This window comes from Myotis daubentonii, chromosome 3 (assembly GCF_963259705.1).
Source record: "Myotis daubentonii chromosome 3, mMyoDau2.1, whole genome shotgun sequence".
Lineage (NCBI taxonomy): Eukaryota > Metazoa > Chordata > Mammalia > Chiroptera > Vespertilionidae > Myotis > Myotis daubentonii.
The window spans coordinates 219414373-219429107 of record NC_081842.1 but is presented as its reverse complement, the minus strand read 5'-3'; the positions used below and the strand labels follow the sequence as shown (position 1 = coordinate 219429107).

The following is a 14735-nucleotide window of genomic DNA, read 5'->3' as shown; positions in this document are numbered from 1 at the left end:
GGGCACATGCGGAACAAGACTGGCAGCCTGCCCGGGGCTCCGCTGCTTGGAGCGCCTCCCGATGCGCCAAGGTTGTGGGCTCGATCCCTGGTCCCGGCTCATACAAGGTCAACCCGTGGATGCATCAGTGAATGGCACCACGAATCAATGCCTCTATCTCCCTTCCTCTCTCTCAAATCAATAAAAATAATAGATTAAAAGGGACACAAGACTGGTGCTGCTGCTAACTGCTGTGTTTGGTGAGGGAGCACCTGACGTGACTTGTTAACTTTGTATCGATTTCAACTTTCCATCACAATCATTTAAAGTGCGATGAGACCTCAGATCTCAACTCAGATCCCGACATGCAGACTTTGAGAGACAAGCGTGTGGTCGGCTCTGAGGACGAGAAGGAGGAGCTGCTCTGTGCTTGGTGCCACCGCGGGACCAGCCCTCACGGTGGGAGGTGCTGCCAGAAGCTCCAGGGCTGAGAGGAAGGAGGTTGGACAAGAACTGGCAGACTGGGAGTGCGGGAGCCGGGTGATGACGTGATGCTGTGTTTACCTACATGTGAGCATTGCAGTAAGTACATGGAAAAAACCAGTAATTCTTGTCACTGCTCGGCTACATTATAAGCAAATATTAAATTTGCTATAAATCTACTGGTTTTAAAAGTGTGGGGCACAGGTACCCCCAAGCAGGCTGTGTCGTGTGGTGAGACTTTTCTGTGATGTCATTGCCCAGCCACTGTAGCCAGCTTTTGAGGATGCAATCCCAGGAATCCCCAAGTTTGTCTGAACAAATGGATGGCTGACCTCGGAGGCTTAATGTCCATGTGTCCAAAGCGATAAAAACTGGCATGAAGTGTTGATGACACAGGACCACTGTCGGCTTCAGATCAGAAGCAGCAGAGATCAGAACAATTAAATGAAATGGAAAGGAAATGGTACTCGCTCTTCCTGGTAACTGGGCAGTGACGAGGACTAAGAGGATCCAGGCTCACCGTCAGTCTCACGGGCCCTGGCTGGACGCACCGGTGTGTGCACATGGTCTGCCCTCGATATCCGAGGTTCTCACGAGATTTCACTGTTTCTCAACTTCCTGATGCAAATTGTAAAGAGAACTCAGAGCTGCCTGTGCGGTCTGCTGTCAGAGAGCGCACCACGGAGCCTGCACTCCACATCTCTCACCAACTGTCAACCGGGCACAGCGTCTCCCCTGAAGGGCTGAGGCCGTGGGAAGGAAACCCCAGCTGGACATAAAGGGGACACACCTCTCAGCCCACACACAGCCTCACCTCCGTGGGGCCCAGCTGACCTTCCGCAGGAGGGAGGAGGGGCCTCACTTCCCTCAGTTTACCACCTTTTATTTTTATTTTTGTTTCTTTTTTTTTTTTTTTTTTTTTACCACCTTTTAAACAAAGCTTCTTGTACTTTTCAAATCAGAACGAGAGAAGCTGGTGAAATCTCCCTCTTTATCTAGAACGTGAGCTTCCATCTCTGCGCCACCCCCCCCCCCCCCCAAGCACTGGACGGAGCCTTTGAAGAAATACCCTCCTCAGGATCAACTTGCCTGAAAACCAACTTTGGCTCAAAAAGAGAGATGGGCAAAACCAGGTTATTAAAAACAACAACAAAAAACCTGAAGAACTTTCAATGTTGGACTTTAAAAAGTTACGTGAATTAATTAGATCAAACTTACCTGAATTCAGATGTGCTTCTGGCCTGGTCTCCGGTTCATGTAAAACCGTCTGCAAAAGAGGAGAAAGGCTGTGTTGGATGAGCACTGCCCTCGGGGTGGGGAGCGAGCTTCCGCGTAAGGAGCATGGCAGCCCTCCCTGCCCGCATCTCTCACCCAGATGGCTTTCTTCAGTCCTTTCTATTAAGTTACTATTTAGTTCTCCCGTGCAGGGGAGGGGAGGAATCTCATCTGTTTCTCTCTCTTTGTGGCCGTTAATCCTCACCCGGGAATATGTTCCCACTGACTTTCGGAGAGTGGGAGAGAGGGGCGAAGACAGCGAGAAACACTGGTGTCACAGCGACTGGTTGCCTCCCAACCAAGGTTCGTGCCGCCGCCCTTGCCTAGAACTGAACCCAGGACCCTCGGTCCAAGGACCAATGCTCTACCCACTGAGCCGAACCAGCGTGGGTGTCAGTTTCTCTTTTTAATCCTTAGAAACGCCTCAGGGAAAATACCCTGAGCAAACGGGAAACTGCTGGAGGGAAAGGTGTTTAGAGTCCTGCTCCCAGAAAAATCACAGGAACAACAGAAACCCCCACTGCACTCAAAAAGCTTCTCAGAGCCACTCCCCTCCCCCTCCCCCACCCCAGTCCTCTGATTCTCAAAGCAGCCCCAGGCCAAGTGCTGCCTCAGGGCGGCAAGGCCACCTGGGAGCCGGGAGCCCAGGGTAGAGGACGAGGTCTGGGGGACCAGCAGGCACAAGGCAGCCAGAACAAAACTATGTTCATTCTAGATTTCCGCTGAAGCTTGTTCAAACATCAGAACTTTAAATGTTTCTGGGACCTCTCCACGTGAAACGACCGAGTGGACGATTCACAGGTTCCCCCACCGTTGGGTGAATCAGCGGTCGTCAACCGGTGGTCCGTGAGGTCCGCAAATTGACGACCACTGGATTAAGTCCCTGTTTGTGAGCCTACAAGCCCATGTGCACATGCTGGTTGGGAGTCAGGAGGCATCAGGACACGGAAATATCCCCCAGCTGAACTGTGAATTCTAAGGCATTTATTTATTTAGCAAAATAATTTTATTTTGGAATTAAGCTGCTTATGTTATACTTTTTTCTTCCATGCAGAGAAAGTGGGGGTGGAAATAAAATAGGTGGGTGGTTCCTCAAGGCTTTAACGCAGACTTTCATTCCCATGGCCCAGCCACCCCCTCCTGGGCTTCCACCCAACAGGACTGAACACGGCACTGGATGCGGGTGCGCCTGTGTTCACAGAAGCCCCCAGAGGGCCACAGCCCCAACATCCAAGTGCAGAGCAGACGAGCACGCGGCGCCCCCACGAGGGAAGATCACGCAGCCACAGGAGGAGGCGAGCACACACACCACCACCGGGACGCCTCGTGGAGAAGGTGGCGCAGGCATGACTGCATCTGCGTCAACTGACCAGACAGCGCCTCCACCGACGGGGCAGTGGCTGCCAGAGACTCTGTGCGTGTGAGATCAAGGACAGCTCCCTGGGGACAGGGAGCCTTTTGGGTGACGGAAATGTTCTGGAACCAGGGAGAGGCGGTGGCTGCACAGCCTGTGGCTGTGCCACTGAATGGTTAGTGCTATGTTGCATGAATTTTATGTCAAAAGAGGGGAGGAACAGGGCAAAGGGCCATTAAAGATAGTTAAAAACCAAACAAACAGACAAACAAACAAAACCACGGCGTGGAAGCAGAAGTTGGAGGCCACAGAAATGAACGAGGCTCAGTCCCCGAACCCTCTGAGGGAGTCTGCAGAGCACACCACCCGTCACTGAACAGTCACGGTCAAAAGCAGACTCACACTCAGCTCGGCAGTCAGCCCGGACTGACCCTGTAGGATATTCAGCAGCGCTCATTCCTCCCCCCCCCCCCCCCACTGTACCAGCCAAAAATGGCTCCAGGCACCAAGGGGTGTCCCTGGAGGCCCAGGTGAGAGCTGCTCACTTTAGGGTAACGGTTCTCAACCTGTGGGTCACGACCCCTTTGGGGGTCGAACGACCCTTTCACAGGGGTCACCTAAGACCATCGGAAAACACATCTATAATTACATATTGTTTTTGTGATGAATCCCTGTGCTTTAATTATGTTCAATGTGTAACAATGAAATTGGGGGTCACCACAACATGAGGCACTGTATTAAAGGGTCTCGGCTTCAGGAAGGTTGAGAACCACTGCTCTAGGAGCTTGTTGCAATGATCCCAACCTCTAAATACGAACCCACATGAAGAGGCAGCAGAAGTAGGCAAATGCTAGACTGCCTTGTGGCTCCAAGAGGAAACAGAGTCCGTGGCCTGGTCTCTGGGAGAAGGACCGGGAGCCAGCCCCCAGCGGGAGCAGGCCCTGCCCTCCAGCTGCGGGGCTGGCCAGGTGGCGGTCGGCTGCTTCAAACCCCCTCAGCCTCTCAGCCAGGACTCACAGGAACCTGGCTCAGTCCCCATCTGAAAAAGGGGTGTGAAGACATTTGGGGGGAAATGGAATGGCTGCAACTGTGAACGTGGACCAGGCAGGGCTGGGTCAGTGTTAAAGTTCTGGGTAGAGGCAGGGCTGTGGTGATGAGAAAGGACAGCCTTGTTCTGGGGACGCTGGCTGAGCGTCAAGAATCAGGAGTGACATCTGCATCGATGAAACGCTTCCCCGGACAGCACAGAGGAGCGGGCGGGTGACGGGTCACTCGCTCCTGGGGACCTGCTGCTTCAACTCTCTACAGCGTCACATGATTCAAAAGTAAGAGTTGGGGGGAAGGGAACAGCCAGGTCAATAAAAGGCAAATAATAACTTTTTAAAAACATGCCTTTGAAGTTATCAAGCAAAAGAAGGGTGAGCTACGGTTCAGGTCAGAGGGTACGGCCCCATCGCAGAGTGAGGCCTTGCCTGGCCCACGGCGCGCCAGCGTGGAGAGGCTTCCTTAGCGGCTGAGCAGCTGGCAGCGAGACGTTACGATCTAGTGGCACACGGCATGCATTCTGACTCCTGTGTCCTTTCAGACATAAAGGACCCCCTAGTTCATCTCAATCTCCACGTCTGCGTCCGTGCCGTCGCTGTGCGTGCTCCCGGGCCCTTCTCAGGGTCTCCTCTCCTGCCTGCTCGCACCCCAGGGAGCCTGCTCACTGCGTCCTGGCCCTGCCTGTGGAGTGCAGGTGCTCTTCTTCCAGTTTCTAGAGGCAGAAGCTTAGGGGGGTGAGACCTTTCGTTTTCTGTAGCGAGTGCTTCATTCTAGAAATTTCCCTCTAAGTACCGCTGTCCCACACACGTTGTTTTGTTTGTTTTCACTTTCATTCAAATGAAACTATTTTCAAATTTCCCTTCTGATGTCTTTGACTTGTTTAATTTCCAAACATGAGGGGATTTCCTGTGATTGAGAGCTAAGGCCCATGGCAGCCCCGGTCGCTGTACAGCGTCGGGCAGCTCGCGCCTGGCCGCCCCCAGGCTGCTCTGTCCAGCTCTGCGCCTCCTGACAAGTGAGCGCTTTCTGTGCATCATCGTTTCCTGTGGACACCAGCGAGGAGCGACAGGCCGGGGAACAGCACCTGCGCCCAGGCACGCGCCCAGGCACGCGCCCTTTCCACGGGCCAGTCACTGGCACGGAGGGTTCATTCCATCTGGTCTTTAGCTGAACGGGGTCTGGGTGTTTAATCCTCAGTGTGTCCAGACCCCAAACTCTCCAAAAGGAAGCTGCCTTAACCTTCACGGTGCCAGAATACTTTTCTCAAATTGCTGGCCACGGAAGAATGGACGCCGCACACCTGTCACAAGCTGGAAGCCAGGCCAGAAAGCACACCATCGCTCTTCTGCTCAAAACTCACGCCCATGAAGATGAAAACAGCTCCACTTCATTTGGGCAGAAGGTGAGCACCTGTCCAAGGGGCGCGGACAGAGGTGAAGATCCCACAGCAGTGGGAGTCTGGGCCATGCTGTGCACGCAGCTCTGCGCCCCCTCCAGGCCGAGGACAGAGGCCCCGGAGCTTCAGAAAGTTCCTGGGAAGCCCGTCTCCCAGTGGGCTCCCACCGGCCATCTTTGGGGGGGGGGGGCCGGGGGTCACAGGGGACCCACCTGTAGGACACTGCCCGCAGGATCACATCTTCCCGAGACCCTGAGAGCTGGTACCCGCACCTCTCCCAGCAGGACGAGCCCAGCTCCACAAGCAGGTGCGCCGGCACGTGAGGGACACATTGCAACACCAAGCAGTGCCGGCGCACCCAGCGGCTGAGCGATCATTTCGAAACGCGTCCCGTTGTTTTTATAATATCCTGCATGTTGCTGGGCTTGTTAAGAAAACTGTAAGGCGGAGAACCAAGATGGCGGCATAGGTTAACGCCGGAGTTTGCTGCTTTGAACAACTACTTCAAAAGTGAAACCAAAAAACGGAAGGGACATCACCCAGAACCACAGGAACGCTGGCTGAGTGGAAGTCCTACAACTAGGAGGAAAGAGAAACGCATACGGACACTCAGAGGAGGCGCAGTGCTGAAGTCAAACTCTGAGGTGCGGAGTGCGCGGAGCGGGCTGGCGGCGGAGGGCGCGGTTGGCGTTTCCAATCGGGAGGGAGTCGCAGACTCTGAGCTCCAGATCCGGGCGAGTCTTTAGGGACCCAGACTCAAAAGCGGGACTGTCTGGCTTCGGTCAGAGCGAGTGCAGCTTTCTCTCCGAGCTTTGCAGCGGGTGCTGGGACTCAGAGAGGCAGAGCCCCTTGGGACAGGACTGAGAGCCGCCATAACTGCTCTCTCCGGCCCACCCTGTTGATCCTGTGCGACCCGCCCCGCCCAAGCCCTGCACAGAGGCATTTGCCGGATAGCCTCAGGCAAAGGCTAGATTAGCACCTCCCTAGAGGACAGAAGTTCTCTCACTGCTGACACAGCTGATTCTCATAGCCACTTGGCCTGGAGGTCAAACCCTCCCTGGAATTAGCTACAACAATCAAGATTTATCTATAAGACTGCGAACAAAGACCACTAGGAGGTGCACCAAGGAAGCATAACAAAATGCGGAGACAAAGAAACAGGACAAAATTGTCAATGGAAGATATAGAGTTCAGAACCACACTTTTAAGGTCTCTCAAGAACTGTTTAGAAGCTGCCGATAAACTTAATGAGATCTACACGAAAACTAATAAGACCCTCGATCTTATATTGGGGAACCAACTAGAAATTAAGCATACACGGACTGAAATAACGAATATTATACAGACGCCCGACAGCAGACCAGAGGAGCGCAAGAATCAAGTCAATGATTTGAAATGCAAGGAAGCAAAAAACATCCAACCGGAAAAGCAAAATGAAAAAAGAATCCAAAAATGCGAGGATAGTGTAAGGAGCCTCTGGGACAGCTTCAAGCGTACCAACATCAGAATTATAGGGGTGCCAGAAGATGAGAGAGAGCAAGATATTGAAAACCTATTTGAAGAAATAATGACAGAAAACTTCCCCCACCTGGTGAAAGAAATGGACTTACAGGCCCAAGAAGCGCGGAGAACCCCAAACAAAAGGAATCCAAAGAGGACCACACCAAGACACATCATAATTAAAATGCCAAGAGCAAAAGATAAAGAGAGAATCTTAAAAACAGCAAGAGAAAGAAACTCAGTTACCTACAAGGGAATACCCATATGACTGTCAGCTGATTTCTCAACAGAAACTTTGCAGGCCAGAAGGGAGTGGCAAGAAATATTCAAAGTGATGAATACCAAGAACCTACAACCAAGATTACTTTATCCAGCAAAGCTATCATTCAGAATTGAAGGTCAGATAAAGAGCTTCACAGATAAGGAAAAGCTAAAGGAGTTCATCACCACCAAACCAGGATTATATGAAATGCTGAAAGGTATCCTTTAAGAAGAGGAAGAGGAAGAAAAAGGTAAAGATACAAATTATGAACAACAAATATGCATCTATCAACAAGTGAATCTAAGAATCAAGTGAATAAATAATCTGATGAACAGAATGAACTGTTGATTATAATAGAATCAGGGACATAGAAAGGGAATGGACTGACTATTCTTGGGGGGGAAAGGGGTGTGGGAGATGTGGGAAGAGACTGGACAAAAATCGTGCACCTATGGATGAGGACAGTGGGTGGGGAGTGAGGGCGGAGGGTGGGGCGGGAACTGGGAGGAGGGGAGTTATGGGGGGGGGGGGGGGGAAGAGGAACAAATGTAATAATCTGAACAATAAAGATTAAAAAAAAAAAAAAAGAAAACTGTAAGGCACTTCACTGTGGTTTACATACAGGACAGACAGTGAATCTTTCAGGGAAAGGTTATGTCAGACATTTTTTTTAATTTTGCAGAAAACTACCACTACACAATATGCCCTGAAAAGACCCCTCCAACTTTCTCCCAACACAGGTTTTGCCCAAGTGAAGAGCTCAAATTCTGCAACAAAAAAGTAACTTTGCCACCAAGCACCAGAGTAACAACTGAATGCCCGTACATTTCTGGGGAAAAAACTAAGGAAATACAGCCAGGAAAACGCCTTAACATGGGAGAGTGCAGAGAACAGCTCAGAGCATTTCAAACCCCCGCACAGAAACGAGGAGGCGCACCTCCGCTTGGCGAGGTCAGTAACTCCCTCCCAGAGCCACGTGTGTCCAGACGGGGACCAAGCACCGAGGGCCACATGACCCTCAGAGGCCGTGGCTCAGATCGCCAGGACAAAGCAAGACCCCACAGTTCCCACACGGAAGAAACTGGAGATGCACCAAGGGTCAAGAATGGCAGGAGACTCCCAACAAAACATCACGTGGAACCAATTCCAAAAAGGAACTCGCTACTCACAGTTATCAAGTCTAACATCAGAATGAAGACACAGCAAGTCCGGGCAGCTGCTAGAGCAGCGGTCGCCAACCAGCGGTCCGCGGGCCCCTGGCGGTCCGCGAGGTCCGATAGGCTGGCGACCGCTGTGCTGGAGGATGTCTCCCCCGGAAAGACGCGGGAGACACGGTTTTCTTCTCGGACCCTTTCTAGTCCTTCCTGGGCTGCTCATTCAGCTCCAAGGTGGTGCCAGTGCTCTCATGCAGCACCAACGTCCCGGCAGAAGCCACACCCGGAGGGTCTGGTCTCAGTCCTCGCTGTATCGGGCAAGCTCTAAGCCAGGGACTTGCTCTAGCCCAGCGTGTCACAATAATTTTAAAAACATGCAATACTTTAGTCAGAGCCACTGACCTCTTTCCCTTTAGATTGTCTAAAAAAATAAAAATGACAGCAGCCCTGGGCGATGGATTCAGTGGTTAGAGTGTCAGCCCAGGGACTGAAGGGTTGCAGGTTCAATTCCCAGTCAGGGGCATGTACCTTGGTTATGAGTTCAATCCCCAGCCCCGTCAGGGCATGAGGGGTGGGCAACCCCTTTCCTCCCTCCTCGCCCCTCCCGACGCCCACCTGGATGGTGGCAACAACATCTCAGCCCACTGGAGCCGGGTCAGCCACGCCTCACTGCTTCCCCTCCGCACTCGGCTCCCACTGGCTGGGGGCCTAGTCCCTTGTTAGCTCTCTGCTAGTGCCTTTCCCTGACTGCACTCCAATCCCTTGTCCTCACATGGCAGTGCCCCAAGGGCACAACCCCCCACTGCACTGACAGGCCCTTCCTCCCCAAACCCACTCATGGTGCTCCCGCACCCTCCTCCAGAGCAGGCCAAGAAGCCCCTTCACAGCACCGGCCCTTCCTCCGGCACCCCCACCCCCTGCTTCCAGCTCTGCTCCCCCCGCCCCCGCCTAGCCTACCACTCACCTTCTTCCCCAGCCATCTCCCCCTCTCGCCCCATCTTATACATCACTACCTGATTTATCTTTCTGAATGACAGCTCTGACATCTGACGCCTCCACACAAGTCTGGAAATACTCTTGCAGCAAAACCCCAACCTGGCCTAATTTAAAGCCCCTCTACCTTCCCCTCATTCCCAGGACTCTGATTCATTAAGTCGGAGAGGGACACACACACACACACCTCACTCAGACACACTAACACATTCACTCACACAAGCACACACTCAGACACTAATACACACGTGCGCGCACACACACACACACACACACACACTAACACATTCACTCACACAAGCACACACTCACACACTAATACACACGTGCACACACACACACACTAACACATTCACTCACACACTAATACACATGCACACACTAATACAACGCACACACTAATACACACGTGCACACAAACACACACACCTTCACTCGCACACTAATACACACACACTAATACACACGTGCACACAAACTCACACACGCACTCACACACTAATACACTCTCACACACTATACACACGCACACACTAATACACACATGCACACAAACACACACACTAACACATTCACTCACACACTAATACACATGCACACACTAATACAACGCACACACTAATACACACGTGCACACAAACACACACACACCTTCACTCGCACACTAATACACACACACTAATACACACGTGCACACAAACTCACACACGCACTCACACACTAATACACTCTCACACACTAATACACACGTGCACACAAACTCACACATGCACACACACACACATTCACTCACACACTAATAAACACGTGCACACAAACACACACACTCACACACACATTCACTCATACAAACACACGCACACACTAATACACACGTGCACACAAACTCACACACGCACTCACACACTAATACACTCTCACACACTATACACACACACTAATACACACGTGCACACACTCACACATGCACTCACACACACATTCACTCACGCACTAATACACACGTACACACACTCACATTCACTCATACAAACACACGCACACACTAATACACACACTAATACACACGTGCACACAAAATCACACATACTCATACACACTAACACATTCACTCACACTCTCACACACACTAATACACACTCACACACACACACACACACACACACCTCACACAAACACACTAATTCTCATTCTCTCTCCCTCTCCCTCTCCCCCCGCCCCAGGTAACTTGGGTGCTCTCTGCCGGATCTGGCCCAAGACCCTGACCACTGGTCTCGTAGAAACCCTAGAAACACAAATGTATTTTTGCCCTGAAGAATTGAAGACAATTTTAAAAAGGAAATATTCTCCCACAGTCAAGAAAAAGGACATACTCCCAAAACTTATAAACTGAAGGCATGAGCATCACATTTCCCATAAACCTCAAAACACAGAAGGCGCTCTGCACTGAAAGTGTTTCTACGACTCCGTGATTTACAGCGGGAACTGGAAAGAAGCAAGTGTAACAGCCTGTGCCCGAGTCTGTCAGAACTGCAGGCTCCTCACGGCAAAGGTCAGCTGAGGTCTGCTGACGTGTTGCTGCCAGAAAAGCCCGTAGGGGCCCGTCTGGTGCCGGCGCCAGCGTAACCAGACTGAATCGAGCAGGAAGAGTTACTTCCAGCTGCAGGACTTGCAGAACACAGCACTACAACAGGACGAAAGTTTTAAATTGTTGATAAAACACTGGACAATAAAATGGCCTTGACGCCGTCATCCGTTCACTCACAAGTACACACGGCCTCTAGGACATGCCAGGCCCGGGCGTGGGGACTCCGCACCGACAAGGTGGCTCCTGCTGCCAGAGCTCACTCTCCGGTCAGGAAGGCAGAAGCACTGATTCTGACACACCAGGCGCCATCGGCGTTAAAGGAAAATAAAACGGGGTGAGGTCAGGCAGGGGGTGGGTGTTTTATACAAGGTGTTAGAGGAGGCGTGGTGACACCTAAGCAGAGCCTTGAGGAGAGGGACAAGCAGGTGCCAAGTCCGTGAGGCACGATACTAAAGTTCTTACCTAAACTAAACACTGATAAACCCTGCCACTCCTTACCTTCGGACGTGACAGGAAGTTGACAAATTAACTTTATTTTCTCCATTCCAGGATGTTCAGTCCAACTGCTGTCTATACTGTTCTCTCTCCTTTAAAATATATTTTTATTGATTTCATAGAGAGAGGGAGAGGGACGGAGCCCACCACCTGGGCCTGTGCCCTGACTGGGAATTGAGAACCATGACCTCCTGGTTCATAGGCTGATATTCAACCACTTTGCAACACCCGCCGGGCTCTACCTCTCTTAAATGAAACTTTGTTGGTACAAAAAAGCTCAATAGTAAAAAACAAAGGAGGTGTGGGGGGAGAGAGACACAGTAAAGCCAAAGCAGGAAAAACACCAAAAATCTGTTTTAAGAAGGATCTGCCGAAACCGGTTTGGCTCAGTGGATAGAGCGTCGGCCTGCGGACTGAAGGGTCCCAGGTTCGATTCCGGTCAAGGGCATGTGCCTGGGTTGCGGGCATATCCCCAGTAGGAGATGTGCAGGAGGCAGCTGATTGATGTTTCTCTCTCATCGATGTTTCTAACTCTCTATCTCTCTCCCTTCCTCTCTGTAAAAAATCAATAATATATATATTTAAAAAAAAAAAAGGATCTATACATTTCCTTTTGGTCTCAGACTTTCTTTCCTAATTAATCTTTAAGTTAGAAATACTCAAGTAAGATAAAATTCCTTGATCAAAGAATCATTAGTCACAGGAAATCACTGAGCTTACTGAATATAAGAAAACCAGGCTAAATAACCAAAATTTCATTTAAATTATTGATTAGGAATGATTAAAACGCCCGCTCCATATTAGGAATAATAAACACTAGGTCACTGTGTTAAGTACAGTGTCTAGAAAACAGCGACACAGTAAAGACATTCAAGAAGATCAGTTTACATAGACAGTATATTCTAATTCTTAATCATTTCATATATTTTCACTGAACAAATTGTCTAATTATCTGTTTCAAAGTCCTTTTTGCCAATGAAAAACCTTACAGGAAAAAAGAAATTTGATATTAACAATAACATCTTTGGGGAAATGGTTAATTCTAGAAATAAAAAGTTACAATTCCCCCCAATACCTCCGCTCCCAACAACTGGTCTAGTTAAGTCTCTTCTGTTTGCCAAAAAGACAAAACCCTCCTGGGAAGTAGAGATCTGACAGGTCCGAGGACAGGAAGTAGAAAGAGCTGACAGATCCAAGGACAGGAAGTAGAGAGAGATCTGACAGGTCCGAGGACAGGTTCAAGGGCAGAAGTGGAGAAATCTGATAGGTCCAAGGACAAGAAGTGCATAGGTCCTAGGAGATATGCAACTGGAACTGAGAAAAATGGAAACGGCCATCTGGCTCTGTTTTCCTGGGTGCTCTTTCTCTATCCTTCTACCACCCTCTCTCTTAATCAACCATCATGTACACAGTCCCAAACCACCTATAGTTCCACATCCTAACAACCATCCAATGTCAGCTGTGACTCTGTTTCTAAAGAGTCCTCTGCACCAGCTCACTGGCTTGCTGTCCATCAGCTGTGGCCCAGGAGAGGAGACTCTATGGGGAGGTCCTACCACAGGGACTACAGGTAGACTCCTAGAAGGGAAGAGTGGGCCAAGTAATGACTAGAATCTTTAATCCAGTAACAAAATTCTCCTTTTAAGTGACATAGCATGTATCTCTTCACTGTGGTACCATTTAATTACGAAAGGATGAATCATAAAGTATCATACACAAACCTAAACATATACAATCGATCCTTGAACACCACAGATTTGAACTATGTGGGTCCACTTATATGCGGATTTTCCCTAACTGACCCATGCAGTTCAAACCTGTGGTGTTCAAGGGTCAACCCAGTGATTAGAAATCTGCGTATGTGGAGGACTAGTTATATATGTGAATTTTCTTCTTTTTAAAATAATACATATTTTTGTTGGTTTCACAGAGGAAGGGAGAGGGAGAGAGAAACATCAATGATGAGAGAAAATCATTGATCAGCTGACTCCTGCATGCCCCACACTGGGAGTCAAGCCTGCAACCTGGGCATGTGCCCTGACCAAGAATCGAGAACCATGACCTCCTGGTTCATAGGTCGATGCTCAACCACTGAGCTACACCGGCCTGGCTATATGAATGTTCAACTGCACAGGAGGCTGGCACCCCTCAGCTACACGTTGTTCAAGGGTTAACTGTAAATCAAGTAAAACTTATGCCCAACAGATACATGTGGCCCTAAAAAACAAAAAAGAGAACTATAGTATCTCTTTTAATGTTTTCCCCCCGTTAAACGTATTCAGGGTTATCTGCACTGTCTTATCCACTTATTGTGTCAAAAACAGGAAAAAAGGCCATGGCCAAAATCAGAGAGATCCAATGAGGGTAGTCACTTGTTATTTTGACAAATCATTTATGTTTTCAGGTCATCTGTCACAACTGTCAAGAAAAATTCATAGGCTACCTTCCAAAAGTCCGTTTTGAAGTAGATGATAGATTTCATTTTCCCACAGAAGCCACATTATAAATGCTGATGAGCCTCTGTAGTCTGCATCCATTGGTTTTTCCTGCACATCCTCCAATATGCCCTCTGGTGACAGACAGCACCGAAATGACTTGACTTCCATTCCTGGAAAGGGAACGATCGCTCCTTCCGCCCTCGCCCAGATGCTTCCAGTGGGTGAGCCCTTCTCGTGGGAACACACAGCCACCAGGCTGCAGTGCCTAGTTCAGGACCGTGAGCAACGAAAATCCCAGCTCCCACACTGCACAGCGACGCTGCAGCAAACTCACAAGACACAAGATATTTTAAAGTTGACACAAGCGCAGCAAAGATCGACAAATGACAGACTCCAAGGGAGCAACTGCTCTAGATGGATCTCGGTTCCAACAGCAGATGGCGCTACGCCCTTTCCCATGACATCACAGCCTTACAAAGCTGGGTTTTCAGTGGTTGCTTCATTATGAAAATCAACACCGACACAAAATGAAGGTGGGGGCAGTCTGATTCTGTAGTCTGAGAAGCTGTGCAGCCCGTTAGTGAACAACAGTGGCTTATTGAAGAATAAAATCAAAAGCTTCCCTTAATTTATGGGAATGATTTCTTTTTCAAATGGCTACTAAACTCTTAGGACATAAATACTCCAGTTGTTTGGATTTCATGACTCAGGAAATGAAACTTTAGGCATTTATTCTGGCCTGGAGCATCATGAAAATGCTAGGGACACCGGAGA

The 14735-nt window shown here is 49.8% G+C and overlaps 1 protein-coding gene across 4 annotated transcripts in view; it reads right to left on the bottom strand.

Annotated features, from left to right (window-relative positions):
- Positions 1-14735, bottom strand: part of GNB1 (G protein subunit beta 1) — a 64606-nt gene that overhangs the window by 25463 nt on the left and 24408 nt on the right. For 2 of the 4 annotated variants that reach the window (XM_059691550.1, XM_059691551.1), the window contains exon 2: positions 1681-1729. The exons of 1 other annotated variant lie outside the window; for it this stretch is intronic. The gene's annotated coding sequence lies outside the window, so the exon portion shown is untranslated. Of the gene's footprint in view, positions 1-1680; positions 1749-14735 lie in introns of those variants that run through there. One more of the 4 variants, XM_059691553.1, reaches the window with a different exon arrangement.